Source organism: Bufo bufo, chromosome 6 (genome assembly GCF_905171765.1).
Source record: "Bufo bufo chromosome 6, aBufBuf1.1, whole genome shotgun sequence".
Taxonomy (NCBI): Eukaryota; Metazoa; Chordata; class Amphibia; order Anura; family Bufonidae; genus Bufo; species Bufo bufo.
Genome location: NC_053394.1, coordinates 53061466 through 53081028, shown reverse-complemented (window position 1 = coordinate 53081028; position 19563 = coordinate 53061466).

The window sequence follows — 19563 nt, the reverse complement described above, 5'->3', positions numbered from 1 at the left end:
CGCCCCTACCCACCCCTAGGACCGCCCCTAAAACCGCCCCTTTAGAGAACAGGGATGCAAGTAAAATTTGGGGGGGCTATAAAAGTCCAGCCCAGCAAAGAAACCCCCAGATGGGGATGGCACTGTTAATGGGGATCGGGGATGGCACTGTTATGGGGTGGAGGATCTGTGGATGGCACTGTATGGGGGATCTGTGGATGGCATCCACAGATCCCCCATCCTATAACAGTACCATCCACAGACCCCCCATCCTATAACAGTGCCATCCACAGACCCCCCCACCCCATTTCAGTGCCATTCACAGACCCCCCCTTAACAGTGCCATCCACAGACCCCCCCCACCCCATAACAGTGCCATCTACAGACCCCCCCACCCCCTTAACAGTGCCATCCACAGGCCCCCCCCACCCCTTAACAGTGTCATCCACAGACCCCCCATTGCCGCTCCAGTACAGTATAAAAATGTGTAATTCAATTAATAATGATTTCATGCTGCCCCCTCTGTAGTATAACATTCAATATATCCTACTCACAGGGCTACTGCTATATCGTATGCAGGCCGGCCGGGCAGGCGAGGCGGCAGAGTGACTGGACTGACGTCACGTGCCTGCGCCGTTCCGGTGCGTTCCGCCAGAAAAAAAGCCCTGGATAAGAGCTGGCTGTATCATACATACTGTCATAATCGTCAGTTCGGTCAGGTGAGTGCGGTCAGCCTGGGAGATGTGGCGACACATGGACTGTTTTTCCCAGGCTGATCATAGTCTTATCTCACGTGTATCACACATGTTGGCCCAAGATAAACCCTTCATCAGTCAGGACCAAAAAAAGATAAAATAAAGCCTCATGCACAGGACTGTATCCATTCTGCTTTCTCCAAGTAGCATATCTGCTAAATAAGGATAATGCCTGTGTGAGATGTGCATTTTTTTTCCCAGAGCCATTGAGTTCTATGGGTTTTAGATCTGCATTATGAGGACCAGAATAAGACATGTTCTATCTTTTGCTGTACTGATATATGGATGTGGAAAGCACACTGATGAAGTCCATGTGTTTTCCACATCTGTATGTCATATCTGCAAAAAAAAGAACATGTCTTATTCTGGTCCTCATAATGCAGACCTGAAAGCCATAGAAATCAATGGGACTGCAAAAAAAAGCGGGTCTCACACGGACAGTATGCTTATTTAGCGGATAAACGATACGGTCGTGTGCATAAGTGGTTCAGATAGACAGCTCAGCAGGCTGTATCATGCAAAATGGGATTAGATCACAGCTCAGCAGGCTGTATCATGCAAAATGGGATTAGATACACAGCTCAACAGGCTGTATCATAGAAGATGGGATTAGATACACACTTCCGCAGGAAGTATCGCACACATACATGTTAGGATTAGATACAGATGTGTTTGGGATGTAGGAAGAGCCCGTGGACGGTCAGTGATGGGATTCAGACACTGAGTGAGAAGTAGATTCATGTCTGGGTGTAGAAAGATAGACACAGGAGTTATAGAAGGTGTGGCTGCTGAAGACAGAGCAGAGTGGGGGGCGTGGCCAGCCTGTGACTCATCTCTGTGCAGTGCAGCCAGGCTTGTGTATCAATAAAGTTATGTATTCAACAAAACAAGAAGGGGAGAAAGTAAACAGATCTGCCAGGATGTGATGTCTTCCAGGGGAGGAAGGAAAGCTCAGACATGAAAAATAGGTATTGGGGGCATATGTATGGATGGTGAGGGGTGTTAGGAGCACATAAAAATAATTTTGGGACCGGACAACCTCTTTAACCACCTCCGGACCGCCGTACGCAGCGACGCGTCCTGGAGGTGGTTGATTCATTCCGCCTGGACGCGCCGGCGCGTCCTCTCGCGAGATGCGAGATTTCCTGTGAACGCGCGCACACAGGCGCGCGCGCTCACAGGAACGGAAGGTAAGCGAGTGGATCTCCAGCCTGCCAGCGGCGATCGTTCGCTGGCAGGCTGGAGATGTGATTTTTTTAACCCCTAACAGGTATATTAGACGCTGTTTTGATAACAGCGTCTAATATACCTGCTACCTGGTCCTCTGGTGGTCCCCTTTGTTTGGATCGACCACCAGAGGACACAGGTAGCTCAGTAATATGTTGCACCAAGCACCACTACACCCCCCCCGTCACTTATTAACTCCTTATTCACCCTTGATCACCCTTGATCACCCCTGATCACCCTATATAGACTCCCTGATCACCCCCCTGTCATTGATCACCCCCCTGTCATTGATCACCCCCCTGTAAGGCTCCATTCAGATGTCCTTATGAATTTTACGGATCCACTGATAGATGGATCGGATCCGCAAAACACAAAAACACATACGGACGTCTGAATGGAGCCTTACAGGGGGGTGATCAATGACGGAGGTGATCACCCCATATAGACTCCCTGATCACCCCCCCTGTCATTGATCACCCCCCTGTCATTGATCACCCCCCTGTAAGGCTCCATTCAGAGGTCCGTATGAATTTTACGGATCCACTGATAGATGGATCGGATCCGCAAAACACATACGGACGTCTGAATGGAGCCTTACAGGGGAGTGATCAATGACGGAGGTGATCACCCCATATAGACTCCCTGATCACCCCCCTGTCATTGATCACCCCCCTGTAAGGCTCCATTCAGACGTCCGTATGATTTGTACGGATCCACTGATAGATGGATCGGATCCGCAAAACACATACGGACGTCTGAATGGAGCCTTACAGGGGAGTGATCACCCCATATAGACTCCCTGATCACCCCCCTGTCATTGATCACCCCCCTGTAAGGCTGCATTCAGATGTCCGTATGATTTTTTACGGATCCACTGATACATGGATCGGATCCGCAAAACACATACGGACATCTGAATGGAGCCTTATAGGGGGTGATCAATGACAGGGGGGGTGATCACCCCATATAGACTCCCTGGTCACCCCCCTGTCATTGATCACCCCCCTGTCATTGATCACCCCCTGTAAGGCTGCATTCAGATGTCCGTATGATTTTTACGGATCACTGATACATGGATCGGATCCGCAAACACATAGCGACATCTGAATGGACCTTATAGGGGGGTGATCAATGACAGGGGGGTGATCACCCCATATAGACTCCCTGATCACCCCCCTGTCATTGATCACCCCCCTGTAAGGCTCCCTTCAGCCATTTTTTTGGCCCAAGTTAGCGGAAATTATATTTTTTTTCTTACAAAGTGTCATATTCCACTAACTTGTGTCAAAAATAAAATCTCACATGAACTCACTATACCCCTCACGGAATCCAAATGCGTAAATTTTTTAGACATTTATATTCCAGACTTCTTCTCACGCTTTAGGGCCCCTAGAATGCCAGGGCAGTATAAATACCCCACATGTGACCCCATTTCAGGAAAGAAGACACCCCAAGGTATTTCGTGAGGGGCATATTGAGTCCATGAAAGATTGAATTTTTGTCTCAAGTTAGCGGAAAGGGAGACTTTGTGAGAAAAAAAAATATATCAATTTCCGCTAACTTGTGCCAAAAAAATAAAATTTCTATGAACTCCCCATGCCCCTCATTGAATACCTTGGGGTGTCTTCTTTCCAAAATGGGGTCACATGTGGGGTATTTATACTGCCCTGGCATTCTAGGGGCCGTAAAGCGTGAGAAGAAGTCTGGGATCCAAATGTCTAAAAATGCCCTCATAAAAGGAATGTGGGGCCCCTTTGCGCTTCTAGGCTGCAAAAAAGTGTCACACATCTGGTATCGCCGTACTCAGGAGAAGTTGGGCAATGTGGTTTTTGGGGTGTCATTTTACATATACCCATGCTGGGTGGAGATAAATATCTTGGTCAAATGCCAACTTTGTATAAAAAAATGGAAAAGTTGTCTTTTGCCGAGATATTTCTCTCACCCAGCATGAGTATATGTAAAAATGACACCCCAAAACACATTGCCCAACTTCTCCTGAATACGGGCGATACCACATGTGTGACACTTTTTTGCAGCCTAGGTGGCAAAGGGGCCCACATTCCAAAGAGCACCTTTCGGATTTCACAGGTCATTTACCTACTTACCACACATTAGGGCCCTGGAAAATGCCAGGGCAGTATAACTATCCCACAAGTGACCCCATTTTGGAAAGAAGACACCCCAAGGTATTCCGTGAGGGCATGGCGAGTTCCTAGAATTTTTTATTTTTTGTCACAAGTTTTTGATTTTCTTTTTTTTTTTACATATACCCATGCTGGGTGAGAGAAATATCTGGCAAAGACAACTTTTCCCATTTTTTTTATACAAAGTTGGCATTTGACCAAGATATTTATCTCACCCAGCATGGGTATATGTAAAATGACACCCAAAACACATTCCCAACTTCTCCTGAGTACGGAGATACACATGTGTGACACTTTTTTGCAGCCTAGGTGGGCAAAGGGGGGGGGGCACAGATTCCAAAGAGCACCTGTCGGATTTCACCAGCCATTTTTATACAGATTTGATTTCAAACAACTTACCACACATTTGGGCCCCTAGAATCAGGGCAGTTATAACGACCCCACAAGTGACCCATTTTGGAAAGAAGACACCCCAAGGTATTCGCTGATGGGCACAGTGAGTTCATGGAAGTTTTTATTTTGTTGTCACAAGTTAGTGGGAATATGAGACTTTGTAAGAAAAAAAAAAAAACTCATCATTTTCCACTAACTTGTGACAAAAAATAAAAAGTTCTATGAACTCACTATGCCCATCAGCGAATACCTTGGGGTCTCTTCTTTCCAAAATGGGGTCATTTGGGGGGTGTTTGTACTGTCTGGGCATTGTAGAACCTCAGGAAACATGACAGGTGCTCAGAAAGTCAGAGCTGCTTCAAAAAGCGGAAATTCACATTTTTGTACCATAGTTTGTAAACGCTATAACTTTTACCCAAACCATTTTTTTTACCCAAACATTTTTTTATCAAAGACATGTAGAACAATAAATTTTGAGAAAAATTAATATAGGTGTTCGTTTTTTTGCAAAATTTTACACCTGAAAGTGAAAAATGTCATTTATTTGCAAAAAAAATGTTAAATTTCGATTAATAACAAAAAAAGTAAAATGTCAGCAGCAATAAAATACCACCAAATGAAAGCTCTATTAGTGATAAGAAAAGGAGGTAAAATTCATTTGGGTGGTAAGTTGCATGACCGAGCAATAAACGGTGAAAGTAGTGTAGGGTCAGAAGTGTAAAAAGTGGCCTGGTCATTAAGGGTTTTAAGCTCTGGGGGGCTGAGGTGGTTAATATACATAGCCATCAAATTCTATAGCACTTTTTATAGTACAGTACACAGCCGAGTCACATTATTAAGATCACTTCCTACTTTCGACGTTGGCAGTGTGTAGTTCATGAAGGAAGTCACATGGTGAACCGGTGACAGTATTTCGTAAACTGCACAGATTGTTAACTGCTCACATGCTGCTGTGGTGAAAGTGTATTGTGAGTGGACAAATGGCACTATTGTGATTAAGCAACATAGAAACTGTGGAGTACCAGGTGCCTTTGATGTGAAGGTGAATGTCAGCTACGAAGGTGCGCAAGGGGGCGGACCGACACACTACAGTGGAGCAGTTCACCGTCAAAATGAACCAGGGGACTACCAAACGTGTCTAACACAGTTTAGTGAACCCTAAGGCATGGGCACTGCATCTCTGCTAACGAAGTTCATCGGCAGAAAAGGGCTTCGATTTTCACAGCAGTATCGAAATTGGACCTCTGCTGGTTGCCTTCTCTGATGCGTAACTTTTTCTGCTAACATCGAACAATAAATCTTGGCGTGTCAGGCCAGAAACCTCAGAGAACAAACACCGGGGCAATTATTGGTGAAGAACACAAGCTGGTGGATAGCAGCGTTGTTGTCTGTGCAAAGTTCTCATCGCATTCTCTTGGCCCAGGTCATACATCCACCCATACAGTACATGCTGATTGTCTTCCTGAGGTGGAGAGATCCTTTCAAAAGACAATACAAAAGGGATGAGTGCGAATATTCGAATAGCAAAATATTCGTACGATATATTACAACTTCGTAAATTTGCGAATATATCGAATATATTAAGATATATTCGTTATAACGAATATTCGTTTTTTTTCCCATCTGAACCATTAGTCATATTAGTAATTTACTTTAATATCACAAAATTAGTGCTAGTAATTTACTAAAGGGTTGGCTTGGGTAGAATTGTCGAATATAGCGCTATATTCTCTATCTTCGTCTATTTCGACCAAGCCAACCCCAATAGCATACAGCCCTTATGCAACCCGATTTCACTCGCATATTTAATTGCAGATTTATCACATAACATAAACTATCTGACATAAAGAGGAAAATTATAAATCAGTAACGATTCTCATGTACTGATTTATAATTTTCCTCTTCATGTAAGATAGTTTACGTTATGCAATAAATCGGCAATTAAATATGCGAGTTGAATCGCGTCTCATAAGGGCTGTAGTGCTATGGGTACGGTTGGGCTTGGGTAGAATTGTCGAATATAGCGAATATAGCACTATATTCTCTATCTTCGTCTATTCGACCAAGCCAACCGAATAGCATACAGCCCTTATGCGACCCGATTCACTCGCATATGTAATTGCCTATTTGTTGCATAACATAAACTATCCTACTAGGGATGAGCGAACCCGAACTGTATAGTTCGGGTTCGTACCGAATTTTGGGGTGTCCGTGACACGGACCCGAACCCGAACATTTTCGTAAAAGTCCGTGTTCGGGTTCGGTGTTCGGCGCTTTCTTGGCGCTTTTTGAAAGGCTGCAAAGGAGCCAATCAACAAGCGTCATACTACTTGCCCCAAGAGGCCATCACAGCCTTGCCTACTATTGGCATGGCTGTGATTGGCCAGTGCAGCATGTGACCCAGCCTCTATATAAGCTTGGGTCACGTAGCACTGCACGTCACTCTGCTGATTCAAGCATAGGGAGAGGTTGCAGCTGCGACGTTAGGGCGAGATTAGGCAGATTAACTCCTCCAAAAGACTTGATTCTGTGATCGATCTGCAGCTGTTGATCATTGAAGTGCTATTATTGACTTGCTCACTTTTTTGAGGCTGCCCAGAGCGTTTTTAGATCACTTTTTTTCTGGGGTGATCGGCGGCCATTTTGTGACTTGTGGTGCGCCAGCACGAGCTATCACCAAGTGTATTTAAACATCGATAGTGTGGTTATTTTGTGCTATATCCTACATCAGCTGCAGCTGAGCCTGTGTCACCCAAGTGCATTTAACCATCAACAGTCTGATTATTTTTTGGCCATATACTACATCAGCTGCAGGCTGAGCCTGTGTTACCCAAGTGCATTTAACCATCAACAGTCTGAATTATTTTTTGGCCATATACTACATCAGCTGCAGGCTGAGCCTGTGTCACCCAAGTGCATTTAACCATCAACAGTCTGATTATTTTTTGGCCATATACTACATCAGCTGCAGGCCTGAGCCTGTGTCACCGAAGTGCATTTAAACCATCAACAGTCTGATTATTTTTTGGGCCATATACTACATCTGGTGCAGGCTGAGCCTGTGTCCACCCAAGTGCATTTAACCATCAACAGTCTGATTATTTTTTGGCCATATACTACATCTGGTGCAGGCTGAGCCTGTGTCACCCAAGTGCATTTAACCATCAACAGTCTGATTATTTTTTGGCCATATACTACATCTGGTGCAGGCTGAGCCTGTGTCACCCAAGTGCATTTAACCATCAACAGTGTGGGTTACTTTTTGGCCATATATTACATCAGGGGCAAGTTTAGACTGTCACACAGCGCATAAAAAATAGACCTGACATCTCTATTCAACCAAATCTGCACAGTTTTAGCTGGTCAAGTTATTTGTAGTGACCGTAAAAGCAGACTTTTTGTTCTGGGTTGAAAAAGCATTCCCAAATTTGCCATTCCGAAAATAACTAGTTTGTGGTATTTGAGGCCTACTTGAAATCTATCCCAAAAAGAAAATCTTACATTGAAGGTATTGATAGTGTGATTCAGAAAAACCTAAGACACACGCTAGCGTGCTGATAGAAGTGTCATTCTGTGATTAAACCTATAACTGTCACACAGCGCAAAAAAAAAAACAGGTCTCACATCTCTATTCAACCAAATCTGCACAGTTTTAGCTGGTCAAGTTATTTGTAGTGACCGTAAAAGCAGACTTTTTGTTCTGGGTTGAAAAAGCATTCCCAAATTTGCCATTCTGAAAATAACTAGTTTGTGGTATTTGAGGCCTACTTGAAATCTATCCCAAAAAGAAAATCTTACATTGAAGGTATTGATAGTGTGATTCAGAAAAACCTAAGACACACGCTAGCGTGCTGATAGAAGTGTCATTCTGTGATTAAACCTATAACTGTCACACAGCGCAAAAAAAAAACAGGTCTCACATCTCTATTCAACCAAATCTGCACAGTTTTAGCTGGTCAAGTTATTTGTAGTGACCGTAAAAGCAGACTTTTTGTTCTGGGTTGAAAAAGCATTCCCAAATTTGCCATTCTGAAAATAACTAGTTTGTGGTATTTGAGGCCTACTTGAAATCTATCCCAAAAAGAAAATCTTACATTGAAGGTATTGATAGTGTGATTCAGAAAAACCTAAGACACACGCTAGCGTGCTGATAGAAGTGTCATTCTGTGATTAAACCTATAACTGTCACACAGCGCAAAAAAAAAACAGGTCTCACATCTCTATTCAACCAAATCTGCACAGTTTTAGCTGGTCAAGTTATTTGTAGTGACCGTAAAAGCAGACTTTTGTTCTGGGTTGAAAAAGCATTCCCAAATTTGCCATTCCGAAAATAACTAGTTTGTGGTATTTGAGGCCTACTTGAAATCTATCCCAAAAAGAAAATCTTACATTGAAGGTATTGATAGTGTGATTCAGAAAAACCTAAGACACACGCTAGCGTGCTGATAGAAGTGTCATTCTGTGATTAAACCTATAACTGTCACACAGAGCAAAAAAAAAACAGGTCTCACATCTCTATTCAACCAAATCTGCACAGTTTTAGCTGGTCAAGTTATTTGTAGTGACCGTAAAAGCAGACTTTTTGTTCTGGGTTGAAAAAGCATTCCCAAATTTGCCATTCTGAAATAACTAGTTTGTGGTATTTGAGGCCTACTTGAAATCTATCCCAAAAAGAAAATCTTACATTGAAGGTATTGATAGTGTGATTCAGAAAAACCTAAGACACACGCTAGCGTGCTGATAGAAGTGTCATTCTGTGATTAAACCTATAACTGTCACACAGCGCAAAAAAAAAACAGGTCTCACATCTCTATTCAACCAAATCTGCACAGTTTTAGCTGGTCAAGTTATTTGTAGTGACCGTAAAAGCAGACTTTTTGTTCTGGGTTGAAAAAGCATTCCCAAATTTGCCATTCCGAAAATAACTAGTTTGTGGTATTTGAGGCCTACTTGAAATCTATCCCAAAAAGAAAATCTTACATTGAAGGTATTGATAGTGTGATTCAGAAAAACCTAAGACACACGCTAGCGTGCTGATAGAAGTGTCATTCTGTGATTAAACCTATAACTGTCACACAGCGCAAAAAAAAAACAGGTCTCACATCTCTATTCAACCAAATCTGCACAGTTTTAGCTGGTCAAGTTATTTGTAGTGACCGTAAAAGCAGACTTTTTGTTCTGGGTTGAAAAAGCATTCCCAAATTTGCCATTCCGAAAATAACTAGTTTGTGGTATTTGAGGCCTACTTGAAATCTATCCCAAAAAGAAAATCTTACATTGAAGGTATTGATAGTGTGATTCAGAAAAACCTAAGACACACGCTAGCGTGCTGATAGAAGTGTCATTCTGTGATTAAACCTATAACTGTCACACAGCGCAAAAAAAAAACAGGTCTCACATCTCTATTCAACCAAATCTGCACAGTTTTAGCTGGTCAAGTTATTTGTAGTGACCGTAAAAGCAGACTTTTTGTTCTGGGTTGAAAAAGCATTCCCAAATTTGCCATTCTGAAAATAACTAGTTTGTGGTATTTGAGGCCTACTTGAAATCTATCCCAAAAAGAAAATCTTACATTGAAGGTATTGATAGTGTGATTCAGAAAAACCTAAGACACACGCTAGCGTGCTGATAGAAGTGTCATTCTGTGATTAAACCTATAACTGTCACACAGCGCAAAAAAAAAACAGGTCTCACATCTCTATTCAACCAAATCTGCACAGTTTTAGCTGGTCAAGTTATTTGTAGTGACCGTAAAAGCAGACTTTTTGTTCTGGGTTGAAAAAGCATTCCCAAATTTGCCATTCTGAAAATAACTAGTTTGTGGTATTTGAGGCCTACTTGAAATCTATCCCAAAAAGAAAATCTTACATTGAAGGTATTGATAGTGTGATTCAGAAAAACCTAAGACACACGCTAGCGTGCTGATAGAAGTGTCATTCTGTGATTAAACCTATAACTGTCACACAGCGCAAAAAAAAAAACAGGTCTCACATCTCTATTCAACCAAATCTGCACAGTTTTAGCTGGTCAAGTTATTTGTAGTGACCGTAAAAGCAGACTTTTTGTTCTGGGTTGAAAAAGCATTCCCAAATTTGCCATTCTGAAAATAACTAGTTTGTGGTATTTGAGGCCTACTTGAAATCTATCCCAAAAAGAAAATCTTACATTGAAGGTATTGATAGTGTGATTCAGAAAAACCTAAGACACACGCTAGCGTGCTGATAGAAGTGTCATTCTGTGATTAAACCTATAACTGTCACACAGCGCAAAAAAAAAACAGGTCTCACATCTCTATTCAACCAAATCTGCACAGTTTTAGCTGGTCAAATTATTTGTAGTGACCGTAAAAGCAGACTTTTTGTTCTGGGTTGAAAAAGCATTCCCAAATTTGCCATTCTGAAAATAACTAGTTTGTGGTATTTGAGGCCTACTTGAAATCTATCCCAAAAAGAAAATCTTACATTGAAGGTATTGATAGTGTGATTCAGAAAAACCTAAGACACACGCTAGCGTGCTGATAGAAGTGTCATTCTGTGATTAAACCTATAACTGTCACACAGCGCAAAAAAAAAACAGGTCTCACATCTCTATTCAACCAAATCTGCACAGTTTTAGCTGGTCAAGTTATTTGTAGTGACCGTAAAAGCAGACTTTTTGTTCTGGGTTGAAAAAGCATTCCCAAATTTGCCATTCCGAAAATAACTAGTTTGTGGTATTTGAGGCCTACTTGAAATCTATCCCAAAAAGAAAATCTTACATTGAAGGTATTGATAGTGTGATTCAGAAAAACCTAAGACACACGCTAGCGTGCTGATAGAAGTGTCATTCTGTGATTAAACCTATAACTGTCACACAGCGCAAAAAAAAAAACAGGTCTCACATCTCTATTCAACCAAATCTGCACAGTTTTAGCTGGTCAAGTTATTTGTAGTGACCGTAAAAGCAGACTTTTTGTTCTGGGTTGAAAAAGCATTCCCAAATTTGCCATTCTGAAAATAACTAGTTTGTGGTATTTGAGGCCTACTTGAAATCTATCCCAAAAAGAAAATCTTACATTGAAGGTATTGATAGTGTGATTCAGAAAAACCTAAGACACACGCTAGCGTGCTGATAGAAGTGTCATTCTGTGATTAAACCTATAACTGTCACACAGCGCAAAAAAAAAACAGGTCTCACATCTCTATTCAACCAAATCTGCACAGTTTTAGCTGGTCAAGTTATTTGTAGTGACCGTAAAAGCAGACTTTTTGTTCTGGGTTGAAAAAGCATTCCCAAATTTGCCATTCTGAAAATAACTAGTTTGTGGTATTTGAGGCCTACTTGAAATCTATCCCAAAAAGAAAATCTTACATTGAAGGTATTGATAGTGTGATTCAGAAAAACCTAAGACACACGCTAGCGTGCTGATAGAAGTGTCATTCTGTGATTAAACCTATAACTGTCACACAGCGCAAAAAAAAAACAGGTCTCACATCTCTATTCAACCAAATCTGCACAGTTTTAGCTGGTCAAGTTATTTGTAGTGACCGTAAAAGCAGACTTTTTGTTCTGGGTTGAAAAAGCATTCCCAAATTTGCCATTCCGAAAATAACTAGTTTGTGGTATTTGAGGCCTACTTGAAATCTATCCCAAAAAGAAAATCTTACATTGAAGGTATTGATAGTGTGATTCAGAAAAACCTAAGACACACGCTAGCGTGCTGATAGAAGTGTCATTCTGTGATTAAACCTATAACTGTCACACAGCGCAAAAAAAAAACAGGTCTCACATCTCTATTCAACCAAATCTGCACAGTTTTAGCTGGTCAAGTTATTTGTAGTGACCGTAAAAGCAGACTTTTTGTTCTGGGTTGAAAAAGCATTCCCAAATTTGCCATTCTGAAAATAACTAGTTTGTGGTATTTGAGGCCTACTTGAAATCTATCCCAAAAAGAAAATCTTACATTGAAGGTATTGATAGTGTGATTCAGAAAAACCTAAGACACACGCTAGCGTGCTGATAGAAGTGTCATTCTGTGATTAAACCTATAACTGTCACACAGCGCAAAAAAAAAACAGGTCTCACATCTCTATTCAACCAAATCTGCACAGTTTTAGCTGGTCAAGTTATTTGTAGTGACCGTAAAAGCAGACTTTTTGTTCTGGGTTGAAAAAGCATTCCCAAATTTGCCATTCCTCAAAATAACTAGTTTGTGGTATTTGAGGCCTACTTGAAATCTATCCCAAAAAGAAAATCTTACATTGAAGGTATTGATAGTGTGATTCAGAAAAACCTAAGACACACGCTAGCGTGCTGATAGAAGTGTCATTCTGTGATTAAACCTATAACTGTCACACAGCGCAAAAAAAAAAACAGGTCTCACATCTCTATTCAACCAAATCTGCACAGTTTTAGCTGGTCAAGTTATTTGTAGTGACCGTAAAAGCAGACTTTTTGTTCTGGGTTGAAAAAGCATTCCCAAATTTGCCATTCTGAAAATAACTAGTTTGTGGTATTTGAGGCCTACTTGAAATCTATCCCAAAAAGAAAATCTTACATTGAAGGTATTGATAGTGTGATTCAGAAAAACCTAAGACACACGCTAGCGTGCTGATAGAAGTGTCATTCTGTGATTAAACCTATAACTGTCACACAGCGCAAAAAAAAAACAGGTCTCACATCTCTATTCAACCAAATCTGCACAGTTTTAGCTGGTCAAGTTATTTGTAGTGACCGTAAAAGCAGACTTTTTGTTCTGGGTTGAAAAAGCATTCCCAAATTTGCCATTCTGAAAATAACTAGTTTGTGGTATTTGAGGCCTACTTGAAATCTATCCCAAAAAGAAAATCTTACATTGAAGGTATTGATAGTGTGATTCAGAAAAACCTAAGACACACGCTAGCGTGCTGATAGAAGTGTCATTCTGTGATTAAACCTATAACTGTCACACAGCGCAAAAAAAAAACAGGTCTCACATCTCTATTCAACCAAATCTGCACAGTTTTAGCTGGTCAAGTTATTTGTAGTGACCGTAAAAGCAGACTTTTTGTTCTGGGTTGAAAAAGCATTCCCAAATTTGCCATTCCGAAAATAACTAGTTTGTGGTATTTGAGGCCTACTTGAAATCTATCCCAAAAAGAAAATCTTACATTGAAGGTATTGATAGTGTGATTCAGAAAAACCTAAGACACACGCTAGCGTGCTGATAGAAGTGTCATTCTGTGATTAAACCTATAACTGTCACACAGCGCAAAAAAAAAAACAGGTCTCACATCTCTATTCAACCAAATCTGCACAGTTTTAGCTGGTCAAGTTATTTGTAGTGACCGTAAAAGCAGACTTTTTGTTCTGGGTTGAAAAAGCATTCCCAAATTTGCCATTCCGAAAATAACTAGTTTGTGGTATTTGAGGCCTACTTGAAATCTATCCCAAAAAGAAAATCTTACATTGAAGGTATTGATAGTGTGATTCAGAAAAACCTAAGACACACGCTAGCGTGCTGATAGAAGTGTCATTCTGTGATTAAACCTATAACTGTCACACAGCGCAAAAAAAAAAACAGGTCTCACATCTCTATTCAACCAAATCTGCACAGTTTTAGCTGGTCAAGTTATTTGTAGTGACCGTAAAAGCAGACTTTTTGTTCTGGGTTGAAAAAGCATTCCCAAATTTGCCATTCTGAAAATAACTAGTTTGTGGTATTTGAGGCCTACTTGAAATCTATCCCAAAAAGAAAATCTTACATTGAAGGTATTGATAGTGTGATTCAGAAAAACCTAAGACACACGCTAGCGTGCTGATAGAAGTGTCATTCTGTGATTAAACCTATAACTGTCACACAGCGCAAAAAAAAAACAGGTCTCACATCTCTATTCAACCAAATCTGCACAGTTTTAGCTGGTCAAGTTATTTGTAGTGACCGTAAAAGCAGACTTTTTGTTCTGGGTTGAAAAAGCATTCCCAAATTTGCCATTCTGAAAATAACTAGTTTGTGGTATTTGAGGCCTACTTGAAATCTATCCCAAAAAGAAAATCTTACATTGAAGGTATTGATAGTGTGATTCAGAAAAACCTAAGACACACGCTAGCGTGCTGATAGAAGTGTCATTCTGTGATTAAACCTATAACTGTCACACAGCGCAAAAAAAAAACAGGTCTCACATCTCTATTCAACCAAATCTGCACAGTTTTAGCTGGTCAAGTTATTTGTAGTGACCGTAAAAGCAGACTTTTTGTTCTGGGTTGAAAAAGCATTCCCAAATTTGCCATTCTGAAAATAACTAGTTTGTGGTATTTGAGGCCTACTTGAAATCTATCCCAAAAAGAAAATCTTACATTGAAGGTATTGATAGTGTGATTCAGAAAAACCTAAGACACACGCTAGCGTGCTGATAGAAGTGTCATTCTGTGATTAAACCTATAACTGTCACACAGCGCAAAAAAAAAACAGGTCTCACATCTCTATTCAACCAAATCTGCACAGTTTTAGCTGGTCAAGTTATTTGTAGTGACCGTAAAAGCAGACTTTTTGTTCTGGGTTGAAAAAGCATTCCCAAATTTGCCATTCTGAAAATAACTAGTTTGTGGTATTTGAGGCCTACTTGAAATCTATCCCAAAAAGAAAATCTTACATTGAAGGTATTGATAGTGTGATTCAGAAAAACCTAAGACACACGCTAGCGTGCTGATAGAAGTGTCATTCTGTGATTAAACCTATAACTGTCACACAGCGCAAAAAAAAAACAGGTCTCACATCTCTATTCAACCAAATCTGCACAGTTTTAGCTGGTCAAGTTATTTGTAGTGACCGTAAAAGCAGACTTTTTGTTCTGGGTTGAAAAAGCATTCCCAAATTTGCCATTCGAAAATAACTAGTTTGTGGTATTTGAGGCCTACTTGAAATCTATCCCAAAAAGAAAATCTTACATTGAAGGTATTGATAGTGTGATTCAGAAAAACCTAAGACACACGCTAGCGTGCTGATAGAAGTGTCATTCTGTGATTAAACCTATAACTGTCACACAGCGCAAAAAAAAAACAGGTCTCACATCTCTATTCAACCAAATCTGCACAGTTTTAGCTGGTCAAGTTATTTGTAGTGACCGTAAAAGCAGACTTTTTGTTCTGGGTTGAAAAAGCATTCCCAAATTTGCCATTCTGAAAATAACTAGTTTGTGGTATTTGAGGCCTACTTGAAATCTATCCCAAAAAGAAAATCTTACATTGAAGGTATTGATAGTGTGATTCAGAAAAACCTAAGACACACGCTAGCGTGCTGATAGAAGTGTCATTCTGTGATTAAACCTATAACTGTCACACAGCGCAAAAAAAAAACAGGTCTCACATCTCTATTCAACCAAATCTGCACAGTTTTAGCTGGTCAAGTTATTTGTAGTGACCGTAAAAGCAGACTTTTTGTTCTGGGTTGAAAAAGCATTCCCAAATTTGCCATTCCGAAAATAACTAGTTTGTGGTATTTGAGGCCTACTTGAAATCTATCCCAAAAAGAAAATCTTACATTGAAGGTATTGATAGTGTGATTCAGAAAAACCTAAGACACACGCTAGCGTGCTGATAGAAGTGTCATTCTGTGATTAAACCTATAACTGTCACACAGCGCAAAAAAAAAAACAGGTCTCACATCTCTATTCAACCAAATCTGCACAGTTTTAGCTGGTCAAGTTATTTGTAGTGACCGTAAAAGCAGACTTTTTGTTCTGGGTTGAAAAAGCATTCCCAAATTTGCCATTCTGAAAATAACTAGTTTGTGGTATTTGAGGCCTACTTGAAATCTATCCCAAAAAGAAAATCTTACATTGAAGGTATTGATAGTGTGATTCAGAAAAACCTAAGACACACGCTAGCGTGCTGATAGAAGTGTCATTCTGTGATTAAACCTATAACTGTCACACAGCGCAAAAAAAAAAACAGGTCTCACATCTCTATTCAACCAAATCTGCACAGTTTTAGCTGGTCAAGTTATTTGTAGTGACCGTAAAAGCAGACTTTTTGTTCTGGGTTGAAAAAGCATTCCCAAATTTGCCATTCCGAAAATAACTAGTTTGTGGTATTTGAGGCCTACTTGAAATCTATCCCAAAAAGAAAATCTTACATTGAAGGTATTGATAGTGTGATTCAGAAAAACCTAAGACACACGCTAGCGTGCTGATAGAAGTGTCATTCTGTGATTAAACCTATAACTGTCACACAGCGCAAAAAAAAAACAGGTCTCACATCTCTATTCAACCAAATCTGCACAGTTTTAGCTGGTCAAGTTATTTGTAGTGACCGTAAAAGCAGACTTTTTGTTCTGGGTTGAAAAAGCATTCCCAAATTTGCCATTCCGAAAATAACTAGTTTGTGGTATTTGAGGCCTACTTGAAATCTATCCCAAAAAGAAAATCTTACATTGAAGGTATTGATAGTGTGATTCAGAAAAACCTAAGACACACGCTAGCGTGCTGATAGAAGTGTCATTCTGTGATTAAACCTATAACTGTCACACAGCGCAAAAAAAAAACAGGTCTCACATCTCTATTCAACCAAATCTGCACAGTTTTAGCTGGTCAAGTTATTTGTAGTGACCGTAAAAGCAGACTTTTTGTTCTGGGTTGAAAAAGCATTCCCAAATTTGCCATTCCGAAAATAACTAGTTTGTGGTATTTGAGGCCTACTTGAAATCTATCCCAAAAAGAAAATCTTACATTGAAGGTATTGATAGTGTGATTCAGAAAAACCTAAGACACACGCTAGCGTGCTGATAGAAGTGTCATTCTGTGATTAAACCTATAACTGTCACACAGCGCAAAAAAAAAACAGGTCTCACATCTCTATTCAACCAAATCTGCACAGTTTTAGCTGGTCAAGTTATTTGTAGTGACCGTAAAAGCAGACTTTTTGTTCTGGGTTGAAAAAGCATTCCCAAATTTGCCATTCTGAAAATAACTAGTTTGTGGTATTTGAGGCCTACTTGAAATCTATCCCAAAAAGAAAATCTTACATTGAAGGTATTGATAGTGTGATTCAGAAAAACCTAAGACACACGCTAGCGTGCTGATAGAAGTGTCATTCTGTGATTAAACCTATAACTGTCACACAGCGCAAAAAAAAAACCGGTCTCACATCTCTATTCAACCAAATCTGCACAGTTTTAGCTGGTCAAGTTATTTGTAGTGACCGTAAAAGCAGACTTTTTGTTCTGGGTTGAAAAAGCATTCCCAAATTTGCCATTCTTAAAATAACTAGTTTGTGGTATTTGAGGCCTACTTGAAATCTATCCCAAAAAGAAAATCTTACATTGAAGGTATTGATAGTGTGATTCAGAAAAACCTAAGACACACGCTAGCGTGCTGATAGAAGTGTCATTCTGTGATTAAACCTATAACTGTCACACAGCGCAAAAAAAAAACCAGGTCTCACATCTCTATTCAACCAAATCTGCACAGTTTTAGCTGGTCAAGTTATTTGTAGTGACCGTAAAAGCAGACTTTTTGTTCTGGGTTGAAAAAGCATTCCCAAATTTGCCATTCTTAAAATAACTAGTTTGTGGTATTTGAGGCCGCTACTTGAAATCTATCCCAAAAAGAAAATCTTACATTGAAGGTATTGATAGTGTGATTCAGAAAAACCTAAGACACACGCTAGCGTGGGCTGATAGAAGTGTCATTCTGTGAGTTAAACCTATAACTGTCACACAGCGCAAAAAAAAAACAGGTCTCACATCTCTATTCAACCAAATCTGCACAGTTTTAGCTGGTCAAGTTATTTGTAGTGACCGTAAAAGCAGACTTTTTGTTCTGGGTTGAAAAAGCATTCCCAAATTTGCCATTCCGAAAATAACTAGTTTGTGGTATTTGAGGCCTACTTGAAATCTATCCCAAAAAGAAAATCTTACATTGAAGGTATTGATAGTGTGATTCAGAAAAACCTAAGACACACGCTAGCGTGCTGATAGAAGTGTCATTCTGTGATTAAACCTATAACTGTCACACAGCGCAAAAAAAAAACAGGTCTCACATCTCTATTCAACCAAATCTGCACAGTTTTAGCTGGTCAAGTTATTTGTAGTGACCGTAAAAGCAGACTTTTTGTTCTGGGTTGAAAAAGAATTCCCAAATTTGCCATTCCGAAAATAACTAGTTTGTGGTATTTGAGGCCTACTTGAAATCTATCCCAAAAAGAAAATCTTACATTGAAGGTATTGATAGTGTGATTCAGAAAAACCTAAGACACACGCTAGCGTGCTGATAGAAGTGTCATTCTGTGATTAAACCTATAACTGTCACACAGCGCAAAAAAAAAACAGGTCTCACATCTCTATTCAACCAAATCTGCACAGTTTTAGCTGGTCAAGTTATTTGTAGTGACCGTAAAAGCAGACTTTTTGTTCTGGGTTGAAAAAGCATTCCCAAATTTGCCATTCGAAAATAACTAGTTTGTGGTATTTGAGGCCTACTTGAAATCTATCCCAAAAAGAAAATCTTACATTGAAGGTATTGATAGTGTGATTCAGAAAAACCTAAGACACACGCTAGCGTGCTGATAGAAGTGTCATTCTGTGATTAAACCTATAACTGTCACACAGCGCAAAAAAAAAACAGGTCTCACATCTCTATTCAACCAAATCTGCACAGTTTTAGCTGGTCAAGTTATTTGTAGTGACCGTAAAAGCAGACTTTTTGTTCTGGGTTGAAAAAGCATTCCCAAATTTGCCATTCTGAAAATAACTAGTTTGTGGTATTTGAGGCCTACTTGAAATCTATCCCAAAAAGAAAATCTTACATTGAAGGTATTGATAGTGTGATTCAGAAAAACCTAAGACACACGCTAGCGTGCTGATAGAAGTGTCATTCTGTGATTAAACCTATAACTGTCACACAGCGCAAAAAAAAAACAGGTCTCACATCTCTATTCAACCAAATCTGCACAGTTTTAGCTGGTCAAGTTATTTGTAGTGACCGTAAAAGCAGACTTTTTGTTCTGGGTTGAAAAGCATTCCCAAATTTGCCATTCTTTAAATTGTTGTGAACGGGGAACAATGAGGAAAAATATATAAGGGACGCGGACGTGGACATGGTCGTGGTGGT